Source organism: Podarcis filfolensis (assembly GCF_964270895.1).
Source record: "Podarcis filfolensis genome assembly, chromosome: 4".
Classification (NCBI taxonomy): Eukaryota; Metazoa; Chordata; class Lepidosauria; order Squamata; family Lacertidae; genus Podarcis; species Podarcis filfolensis.
The window spans coordinates 58,421,679-58,434,144 of NC_139607.1; the positions used below are offsets into that span (position 1 = coordinate 58,421,679).

The 12,466-nt window shown below is 42.4% G+C and overlaps 1 long non-coding RNA gene across 1 annotated transcript in view; it reads right to left on the reverse strand.

Annotated features, from left to right (window-relative positions):
• The window catches only part of LOC310761657, a 51,720-nt gene that overhangs the window by 36,954 nt on the left and 2,300 nt on the right, over nt 1-12,466 (reverse strand). The window lies entirely within an intron of this gene.

Here is a 12,466-nt window from a genome sequence, read left to right on the forward strand (position 1 = left end):
GATGAACAATACATAGACATATGCATGGTTAATTGGAAGTAATTAAGTTTCATTTATCTCAATGCAAGTAAACTTCCCTAGGATTGGGTTCCTGCCCTATAATGCCTACTAAATATATACTAAGTAGGAGGACTAATTTAATTGATGTGACTATATCACTGTAAGTAATTTGAAAATTACATAATTACAACCCACCCAATATTCATCCAGAAGACTCAACCCAAAACCTTCAGTCTAGATTGGGTTATCTTTAAACCAGCTAATATTCAGTCTCAGCCAATCTCAATTCACTGGATTTAAATGTCCCTTAAAAATTCAGTATTATCATAATGTGTTCTGAGTCTTGCAACTCAAGACCATTCCTTCACTCACTGAGCATTTTGGCATGTACTCTCAAATCTTCATGAAAGAACATAGTGGGGATCAGGCTGTCAGTTGGGTGAAAGGTGCCCAAAGGCGAGTGCAACTGTCTGTCAAAGAACATCAAGTGCCATGAACTTTCCTATCCAATCAACAGCCTGCAGGGAAGGGGACAAAATCAGAATGTTCCCTTAGGATGTGCAGTGTTGCCCCTATGGCTCTCAAAATGGCCCCTTGAAGCTTTGACAACCAATTCAATTAAAGCCAGCCTTTAGGTTGCTTCGAGCCATGCTGGGGGTTGCATACGGTGCATACTGGACTGGATCAACAAAACACAAAGCAGGCTTGATGTCATATTTATACATTCCCAAGACCAAATAATTTTTGGCTGCCATTCAGGATCTAGACATGTCCTTTGTAATCAAACAGTAAAACAGCTCCTTTCTCCCCTGCTCTTTCTGCTTCTACAGATTGGTACGTTAAGCGCTTGTATTGACCTCAAGAAGCTTTTATAGTGACATTTACAAGACCATAGAACTGGAAGCATCTCACAAAATGGATTGCCTTTTATTGGTGGATAAAGTTTAAAGAACTTTGATTGCTGAGATATTATGTGAGAGGAGACTCAGAATCAAGACAGCTATCGAATTCTCTTCAAGCTAGTACTAACTGTAGGTGGCAGTGTGCTACAGTTTTAACCTTCAGACTACAGTATTCTTATTGCCCAGGATATGCACATATGGAAGCTCTTACCACCAGGAAAGACATTCCAGACACTGGCATGACAGAAAACTGAATTTTAAATTAGAAATATCTCATCTCAGAAAAGAAGACCAAAAGATGCTCAAGTCTGGTTGAGCATCATTAAATTTTTAATATGGAACATATTTGTCCCTTTCTTAAACATAATGACAATTGTTCCCTTAAATTTGTTGAGGTCATGGCATTATGGATCATTCCCCCCTCTTCCACATATTCCCCCCCCATTAATTTCCCATTGGGATAGTTCTTACTTAAAATAAAATAAAAAGGTAAATGGTGAGCCACCTTCCTAATCGGTTTAAATTACGCTGTCTTATGTGGGTACCTTGGTATCTGCCTATGAACAAAAATGTTCATAATGTGAGACAAGAAACTTACTAGGAGAAACTTTGAACAATATGAAATTAGTCATACAGAAGTTGTGAATGAACTACATAGATTTGTATCAGCCCAAAGCTGCAACATTCTTTTTAAGGAAAGCAGAAATGATAAATAACTGAAGCTTTAAATAAACTGGTATCCCTGGCACTATGTTCTTCTTCCTTCATTGGCACAGCATAGACTCGGGGGTTATCCAGTGCAGTGCCTCCAGATGTCATTAGATCAACTCTCATCATCCTTGATCCCTGGCTGTGCTTCCTGGGGCTGTTGGGAGCTGAAGCCCACAACTGCAGGACAGCATTATCCCTAGTGTAGACAAACCTGGAAAAAAACTATACAAAAAGAGTGACTTCTTAGATGAATGCCTTATTATCTGCTCATTTCTTTCTTCCCAGTGAGTCATCTATGTAGCACATTGCATTTGCAACAATGGAGTCTTCATTCAGGAGCTCTTGAATATGTTTTGTGCAAGGAGATTATTTCACAGCAAGAGGAATCTTTAATAATCAGGCATGTCGAAAAAGAAGCCTTTGAAATGAGGCATGGCCTCACCTGCTTGCATTTTATTCACACACAGCCATATAATAGAAGGCTAATTTAGGACTGCAACTTCTACAGTATAGGCTAACCCAGTACTGACCTGTTTCCCCCCCCACCCCCGCCTTCCCGTCACTCTTTCCATTTCCTAACATCTAGATGTGGCAGCAAAAGGGAAGACTCGCAGCTGGGACTATAATAAGACTAGTGTTGATTACAAGTATCTAGAACCGCCAGGAACCATTTTGTGCATATTTATTGTATATGTACGTTTTTCATGGTTCCTTGTATTCCTGAATGGTGTTGGAGACCCTGAGGTAGCTCCCATCTTGGGTTCTTGCTGCCTTTACAACATCCAGGTAAGATGAGAAAAGAGGAAGGGGAGGTTAGAAGTGAGAAGGAGAGATGGAGGCAGGTTCAGTCTGCACTAGACCAAATTAGGACATGGATTATGTGCTGTTCAACATAAAGTCATTCTGGAAGTAAAAAGTCCCTCAAATTACAAGCATTATGTCCACTATTACAAATCACTCTTAACTATCTCAGCTGGGTCTTTTTTTGCAGAGAAGTTTGTTATTTCCTGCTTTGGAATGGGCATTTCTCATGTTGGTACTGATCATCTGTATTACAAGTCAAAAACCTTTCTCTTAGATGTCCTTTTCAAGGTGAGAATATAAAAGAAAATTCTGCACATGCATTGTCAGCATTCAGTATGTCCAGATTGCAAAAGTTCTTTAATGTTAGCTCCTTACTTTAAGTGAAACCCTTATCGAAAACTCTCATTGATTGCTGAAAAGCAATGTGAACTACAAGCCAGCTCCTTTGTAGGTGCATATGCAATTATTTAATGTAATCTCTTTGCATGCAATGGAACCGTTATTGATTGCTGTGAACTATGTGACCAGATCAGCAAGCCAAGCAGCTTTGCACTTGGGAAGTACCTTCTTTCTGCTTGGGTCAATTTTCAGGATTGTTTCTTGCAGACAGTTGGTATGGTTGTAGTCTCCCATCCGTACCTAAAACCCACTCTTGCTCCTGGGTACGTTTGTTTTGGCAGAAGAGAGATGATTTTCAATTCTCAAACAGCTATTCCCATAGCTGTGCTGAAACCAGTATTCTGGGAGGTAGGGTGGCATTACAACACAGTGCAGGAAGACCATTGAAAACCAGAAAGACCCAATCAGCCTTGGGTCAGCCAGCTAGCCATTCATTCATTCATTCATTCATTCATTCTCTCTCTTTCTTGAGTGGGGGACAACCACATACACTACCCCAAGCTCATTCCAGATGAGTTTTTACTTCCCTTGTAGATGGAAATGAGCAACATGAGCCAATGCTTTGAGTCCTCCAAATACACCTCCTTTAACATGTACATTTAAAACCCGCCTGTCCATGTTCAGATGTACAGACTGGAGCACAGCTGCCAAATTCACAGCATAATGGGTCTTTTAACCATGATACATCCTAAGTGATTTGACGGCCATTTTAAGATCTCCAACTCCCACTTAATCAGACGAATAACAGTGCTTTACAGCTTTGCTAATATGAAGACTGCTATATTTCTCTTGACTTCTGTTCTCTTCTTCTTACCAGGAACACATGTATTTTGCTTAAGGTGTGAGATGTATCTTGGAAAAGCGTGTTCTCCTTCATGGAGAGCACGTGTTGTGGTGGGGTCTGCTGAGCCACCCCTCTGTTACCAGGCAGGGTCTCTAAAGATGGCCTGGGGCAGTGATTGGTTCACTGGGTTGCTGGGGTAAAAGTTATGTTGCAATTTTGGTGGGAGGGGTAAAATGTTTAAATACTCTGCACGCAGCCTGGAGCTTTCTCTTTGCTGCGTGCAATGGATCACCCGCCCACCCGCCCTTGAGTAAGGGGTTGTTGCATTGACCTTGCTATGTCTGTCATGGGGTCGTCTGCCGTTGGGGCAGGGGCTTGGTAGGAATTTTGTCCATCTGGCTGATTGGCTGGGCCATTTGGTTTTTGCCTACTGCGTAGCAAATCATCACAACTTGTAAGGTTGTGGTTAGGCATTGGTTATAAATTGGTGGAGGAGGGGTTAGGATAGGCTGGGCCTGCCCCTCCATGGTTGCTGCAGAAAGGGAATTCCGTTAAAGGAATCCTGGGGCTTGCCATCTTTTCGTCCAATCCCTGGAATGGGACTAGGGCCGGCAAGCCTTCGGGGAGCATGCGGATGAGAATTGAGGGTCTGTGACTCAGCTCCATTTCTCCCCGTCTTGCTTTCCCCCGCACTGTCTTTCGGTGGTGCCCGGAAGTCAGTTCTGTCCCCAGGCAGGGGGACAGATAGTCTTAACCAATGCCTAAACAACCACTCACGGTTTTGTATTTAAATAAAGTTGTGGCCAAAATTATGCCAAAAACCTTAAACAAAAATTAAGTGTGCGTTGTGAGTTATTTGGGGGGTGGCTTGGGGACCTCGACACGCAACTGCCGGGCTTTATGATTTTAAGAATGGAGATCAGCTATTGCTTCTGTATCCCAGAATCCTAGCTGTAACCTGAACCCTGCAGCAGTGCAGCACCTAACAGACACTCATTCAATCAATCAATCAATCAATCAATCTGCAATCTCCATCTTGAGACTGAATCCAAATGCCAACCTCCATTCCTACAGTACAAAGCCTAATTTTTGCACCTTTCTTCCTTATTCCCACATCCCCTGCTTTGTACGACATCTAGTCTGATGAAGAGTTATGAAGTACCTGCTTACAATATTCTGACATTTTGGTTGATCCAATAAAACTCTGCCCAACTGTGGGTTTTGGAAACATGGCTACCTTAAGTGTTGTGTTTTGCTTTTTTTCTAATGTGGCATGATACTTATACCAGAGTTGCCAACCTTTTGGGCCAATAGGCACACCTGGAAGTCTGAGAAAGTGCTGTGGAAATTAGTCATAAATCAGCTCCCATGAAGGTGTGGCATAATACACAATGGCTGTGGTGGACATGTGGCACAATATGGCTGTGACATCCCAAAAAAGCAGAAAAAGAGGCAGGCCCACAAAATTGTACGGGCATGCCCTCTCCACATCATTGCAGAAAAGGCATCTACACTACTGACCCCCATGCTCCATCATAGAGAGAAGCTCTTTGCACCTCTCCTCTGTTCAAAATAAAATAATGAGTGGTTGTCTAGTCCTGGCAATGAAATGTGGGGATGTTTAAGAGGGCACATTCAATGCAGACAAGGCAGAACAGGCAATATAGATTTTTGAGGGGATTTACTGAGATCTTTTGTGGACTCCAAAGGAGGTACTGGAAAGCAGAATGGTTCCTGCAGGTGCCATTTTAGTGAACCCTTTCTAAACACATCCACAGTCCAGTCAAGTCACAAAATAATACATTGCAGCAAAACTTAACAGCTTCCCAGATGCAACTGAAAACCAGTTTTTGTTTTTTGTTTTTAATTTTTGAGATGACACAACAACTACCTTGCAGTATTAGCATGTGGTGGCTTAAAAATTCCAGTCTAGCTTGTTGCTTATTTTTAAAAAAGATATTTATGTGTGCCCAGTCTGTCAAAAAATGTGGATTCTCTGGATTAATCACAGTAACAGAATGTGGATTAATCATAGCTGGAGGTAGTTTGCTTCTGAATACTGAGTGCTAGAGACCACAAGAGATGAGAACACTCTTGTGCTCGGGTCTGCTTACAGGTTTCCCACAGGCATGTGGGCAGCCACGGTGAGAACAGGGTGCTGGACTCTAGTCCAAGAGGGTCTTCTTGGTTCTTACAGTATGAATAGTGATGCATGTTTCAATGTATAATTAAACATTCAAATCCACATATACATTCAGTTGATGCCACAGTTCCTGATCCATAAAGTCATGTGATGTGTGCATAAGCTATGGATCATGTACCCATATCCCACTGACTGATTCTAGTACTATCGATTTTAGTGAGGTCTTCATATAAATAAATATGCCTAGCATGACGACCTGAAATGATATGAGGGGCTGAATTCACACCCTACATTTTCTATGGGTTCTTCAGCTTGTCAAATAGCTTTCCTTACATGGCTGGTGGAGATAAGCTCATGAGGGACTTAATTACTGCCAGCATGGTATTTTTTCTAATTACACATCATTAATCAAAATTATGTGATTTGGGTCACTGAAATCAGGTTAACCATATGGCAAGCACAGCGAAGGCTTAGTAATGTACAGGTTTGCTAAGGTTTAGGAATCTGTTAGAGCACAGATTTGGAATTCCATTGAAGAAAGTAATGAACTGCATTTGAGAGGACGGAAAGTAATCTCGGATAATCAGAGAAAATAGAGTCTGCTTGACAGTATGTTGAAAAGGTTCAAGAGGTGAAGCAGAAGTCATGCATAAATACGAAGAGGCAAGGCTTTATTATTTGCAGGGGGTCTGGAAATCTCCAAGGCTGTGATTATGCCACAAAGTATGAAATATTGTATTTAATACTGAACCCCAAGAATCCCAGCATTCAATGACACAAATAAAAAAGAAGCTTTCCTTTAATAGAAAAAGCCAAATCATAACTCAGAGCATGACAACTACATTTAAATGCTCTGAAATTATAATGAAAAGAAGGGTGCACTAAATACTTCATAAATACTTGACAAAGTCACAAACTCTGCTCTCCATATATTAATTACCCTGGCAGGTTTTCCTGACTTACTGGAAGGTGACACCAATAATCTTGATGAAAATGAAGTAAGGTGTTTGGTGAAACATGGAACACTTTCTTTAGTACCAATTATTTCTTTCCTTGCAAACACACAAAGACATACACAGAAAATTGCTCTTTGATTGCCCTTAATGAAACATGGATGTCTATAGTATATGAAAATACATTCGGCTTATATTCACAGCAATTATTGCCGTAATGTACTAAGTATTTTGCTTTTTCATATACACAGAAACAAAACAAAGAACACTTCAGAGCCAGCATGGCTTTGGAATGATTTTCCTGTATTAAAGCAGATTAGCCTACTGCACACCACTTTCCCGAAGCCTTAAATCCCAGCTCTCATCCCCCACCCTCTACAAACAACACGAATAACTTAAAATTCATTTGATTTATTTACTTCTAGTGCTGATGCAAAGATCATGACAAACACAACAAGGAAGAAGATAACTAAAGCATGGGAAGGGGCAGATTTACTGGGAGAGGGTTGTGGCTTTGATGGGTTTTGGCAGTACAAAGGAAATTAATGTTGGGGAGATGCTTTAGACAGACACTGCAATAAAGCCAGCATTTGTGGACTTTCATTACAAACAGAAATCATCTACTTGCAAGGTCTTTCCCAGTCATTTCAGCAATGGGCAATGGGCAGTGCAGGGTATAACTGACCTTTGCACCAGGGATAGCCAAAGTGGTGCCCTCCACAAGCCAAGTCAGCATAGCCAGTCGCAAGGGGAAATGGGAGTCAAGAGGGTGCCATGTTGGCTACCCCTGCTTTACATTGAGCTGCATGGCAAGGCGGATGCAGGGTGTCCATAGGATAGCATTGGCCTTCAGCTGGGGCTGCCTTTCACAGAGGCCCCTGCTGCACCCACCCAAAGTTGGGTGTTTAGGAAGTTACCACCCGTGGTGTTACCACCTTGATACCTAGCACAAGACCCCACATTGGGGAATTATAGAGAAAAGGAAAACAGACCCAGTGGATCCAAAAGTGGCCCATTTCCCAGGCTGCTCAAGCCTAGAGTTTGCACGGCAAAATAGAAAAACAAAATACCACTTTCTACCCTGATTGTTTTTTGGATCTGATGATAGACCTGCCACTTGATTCTGCCCTGCTGCTCCCGGCTGAGGTTTGGGACTCTTCTAATTGGTATGCCCTACGACTCTTCCTGTATCTGGTGCTGGATCCAGGTTTGGGGAAGTCCTTGGCCAACATGCCCTCAGTGGACCTGCTGCCTGAGTTGGCCATGTCTTTTTCACCACAGCCAATTCACTTGCCCTCTCCCTTTGGGCCAATCCACACAGCTACCCAAAAGAGAAGGTGAGTGGAAGTGGCAGTTCCTTCCTCCTCCTACCATTGCCCAGCAGCTTACAGGAGGCTGATGAACAGGAACAGCAGAAACAGCAGAGTCAGGGGGTTCCAGAAATTGGCAGTGCCCCCTGCTTTGTGATGTGCACCTCAGTATGTGCCCAAGGATCCTGACTCTCGCTCTGCCTGTATCAAGCATCCTTTCACTCTTAATGCTGCTTTGAGAAGCCTCCTGGTTAACAGAAGTGTTTGTCCTGCAAGGGTTCATTCACCAATCCCATTGCCCTTATTGGATTTTATGACTTTGTTCCTGTGAGCCCCATCAAATCTGTATTGATTTTAGATGGCCTTCTCTTTATATATCCATCTCTCATTCATTTTAGCTAGTTGCTATCTTAAACAGATTGTTGGGGGGAACAATCTGTTCTCATCTCTAAAGTAACTTGTGTTTCTCAAGGAGATCGCCCTCTTAGTCTCCTTAACATGAGCTATAAAGGGCAAGACTGATTAACCTTCTTTCAAAACTCTAATTCGCAAAGCTCAGAATCATTTTGGTTGTCCTTTATTACATTCATCTAATCGTCTACGTCTCCTGCATTGCGTATATATGATGGACAACTCTGGTTGGTGTTTCTTTCAAAGATATATCAGTGGATTCGGCATGATCATCCCACTGATCTAAAAGAAGTAGTATGGGGGAGGGGGTTTCACATCTAAAAAAAATCTTGCCAATTCAAATCTAGATTTAAACTTGTTTTCTGCTATTACAGTGGATCTGGCAATGACTTTTATTCCCCTGAGCAGAACGAAACAATTATTTAAGAATAGTGTTCCTTAATACATATTCTGCTAGGCACATTTAATTAACTTGCAGAATGGCAAAAATAATAATAAAGAATCACGACAGTGAATTTAAACAGTTGCAAAGAAGTGTTTTTAAGAAGGCCCAAAACATACATTATGAAGCTTGAAAATAAAGCATCCTTAAGATCAAACAAGATGTATTTTTGGAGAACAATGAACTGGATCCTCCAGGGTTTTATCATTTAAAAACAGCTATTGGGTGTTAGGGGTTGATGGGTTGTCAGCCTGGTCCCTACCACCCACTAGTGGGCGTTTCAGGATTCTAGGTGGGTGGTAGGGGGTTCTACTGCACAAGCTGAATCCTCCTTCCATCGAGCACTGGTGGGAGGTGAGGAAATTTTACCCTCAAGAAAGATGCATTAGTGGGCGGTAGGTATAAAAAGCCTGACTACGCCTGATTTAGTTCTTGAGAAGTATATGTATGTCCTCTTGGAAGGAAGATAGGAGCACCATGCCATCTTTTTCCACTTTGAGGGAAGGGAGATGGCCCTTGGAGTGCTGCAAGAGTCTGTAATGTGCAGCGGTTGCTGAGGGAAAAAAACAAATAAGCAATGCAGGCAGGAATGTCGTAAATGTCTTGGTATGCTTGATATGAGAAAAGAGGCATTGGAGAAAATTGGTTTCTTTTAATGTTTTATCACGTTTTTCATTACTGCTTCATGAAGTGTTTTTGCCTTTCTTTGGCAGCACTGCTAGAAAAAAGCAAATATAGATATGATTTCATTAATAACTTGGTAACCAAGACACAAACAAATGCTGTAGAAGAGTTATACAGTGGCACCTATGGTTGCGAACGGGATCCATTCCGGAGGCCCGTTCGCAACATGAGCAGAACGCAACCTGCAGCGGTGCATCTGTGCACGCGGGGGTTGCAATTCGCCGCTTCTGCACATGCGCGTGACATCATTTTGTGCGTCTGCGCATGCGCGAGCAACAAAACCCAGAAGCAACCCTTTCCGGTACTTCTGGATCGCTGCGGGACACAACCTGAAAAGACGTATCAGGAAGCAAACGTAACATGAGGTATGACTATATATCATTACAACACACTCACACTTTATTTATTATTTTAGTATAATTATTTATTGATGTTCTTTATTTTTCTGTTGTTGTTTAGTTGTTTAGTTGTGTCCGACTCTTCGTGACCCCATGGACCAGAGCACGCCAGGCACTCCTGTCTTCCACTGCCTCCCACAGGTTGGTCAAACTCATGCTGGTAGCTTCAAGAGCACTGTCCAACCATCTCGTCCTCTGTCGTCCCCTTCTCCTTGTGCCCTCAATCTTTCCCAACAACAGGGTCTTTTCCAGGGAGTCTTCTCTTCTCATGAGGTGGCCAAAGTACTGGAGCCTCAGCTTCAGGATCTGTCCTTCCAGTGAGCACTCAGGGCTGATTTCCTTAAGAATGGATAGGTTTGATCTTCTTGCAGTCCATGGGACTCTCAAGAGTCTCCTCGAGCACCAGAATTCAAAAGCATCAATTCTTCGGCAATCAACCTTCTTTATGGTCCAGCTCTCACCTCCATACATCAGTACTGGGAAAACCACGGCTTTAACTATATGGACCTTTGTTGGCAAGGTGATGTCTCTGCTTTTTAGGATGCTGTCTAGGTTTCTCATTGCTTTTCTCCCAAGAAGCAGGCGTCATTTAATTTTGTGACTGCTGTCATCATCTACAGTGATCATGGAGCCCAAGAAAGTAAAATCTTTCACTGCCTCTATTTCTTCCTCTTCTATTTGCCAGGAGGCGATGGGACCAGTGGCCTCGATCTTAGTTTTTTTGATGTTGAGCTTCAGACCATATTTTGCGCTCTCCTCTTTCACCCTCATTAAAAGGTTCTTTAATTGCTCCTCACTTTCTGCCATCAAGGTTGTGTCATCTGCATATCTGAGGTTGTTGATATTTCTTCCGGCAATCTTAATTCCAGCTTGGGATTCATCCAGCCCAGCCTTTCACATGATGAATTCTGCATATAAGTTAAATAAGCAGGGAGACTGTTCCATATCCAGTTCTAACTGTAGTTTCTTGTCCCACATAGAGATTTCTCAGGAGACAGATGAGGTGATCAGGCACTCCCATTTCTTTAAGAACTTGCCATAGTTTGCTGTGGTCGACACAAATTAAAACCTTAAAAACTTGTGTAAGTGATAGTATTATTATTATTTTATTATTTATTAAATTTATTACTTGGCCTTCACCAGGGTAGGTTACAACAATTTAAAATTCAGAGTTTAAAACAATTAAAACAGTTTACAGTTTCAGGAACAGTATGAGTCCCCCAAAACCACACATCTCACTGTGAGAAGTGAGGTTACAGGGAACCAGGCAGAGGGCCTTCTCGGTAGTGGTGCCCGCCCTGTGGAATGCCCTCCCACCAAATGTCAAGGAAATAAACAACTGTCTGATTTTTAGAAGACATCTGAAGGCAGCCCTGTTTAGAGAAATTTTTAATGTTTGATGTTTTAACGTGTTTTTAATATTCTGTTTGGAGCCTCCCAGATTGGCTGGGGAAACCCAGCCAGATGGGCGGAGTATAAATTAATCATCATCATCGTTATCATCATCATCATCATCATCATCATCATCATCATCATCTCAGGTGTCAAAAGCCAGGGCAAAGAGGTGTGTCTTCACCATTCGCTGAAAGCTGTCTAGTTATGGAGCCAGATACACCTCTGAGGGGCCACTGTAGTTCAACACCATGGGATCTTCCCTTCCCCGCTCCCTCTGCAAAAGGGAACTCTATCTTGTTGTAAAGCAGGCATCTGTTCAGTGCTATATACTCCTCACTAGGGGCATGCAGGAGAGAACCCTGAAGATGTTAATAGCACTCTGTTTCAGGCTCTTGCTCCCCAATAATGCAATTTAGTTGTTGTTGTTGTTGTTGTTCTTGTTGTTGTTGTTGTTGTTGTTGTTGTTGTTGTTAATACCACACCCATCTGGCTGGGTTTCCCCAGCCACTCTGGGTGGCTTCCAACAAAATATTAAAATACAATAGTCTATTAAACATTAAAAGCTTCCCTAAACAGGGCTGCCTTCAGATGTCTTCTAAAAGTCAGATAGTTGTTTTTCTCTTTGACATCTGGTGGGAGGGCGTTCCACAGGGTGGGTGCCACTACCAAGAAGGCCCTCTGCCTGGTTCACTGTAACTTGGCTTCTTGCAGCGAGGGAACCGGTAGAAGACCCTTGGCGCTGGACCGCAATGTCCGGGCAGAACGATGGGGGTGGAGAAGCTCCTTCAGGTATACTGGACCGGGGCTGTTTAGGGCTTTAAAGGCCTAAACGCTAAACACCAACACTTTGAATTGTGCTCGGAAACGTACTGGGAGCTAATGTAGGTCTTTGAAGACCGGTGTTATGTGGTCTCGGCAGGCACTCCCAGTCATCAGTCTAGCTGCTGCATTCTGGATTAGTTGTAGTTTCTGGGTCACCTTCAAAGGTAGCCCCACATAGAGTGCGTTACAGTAGTCCAAGATTATATGTCACTTAATCATCAAAATTTCTAAGTGCTTTGCAAATAATATACATTAAAATTACTGGTAAAGTAGCTGTTAGAAACAAGCTAGCTTGATTTTTTTTTCCA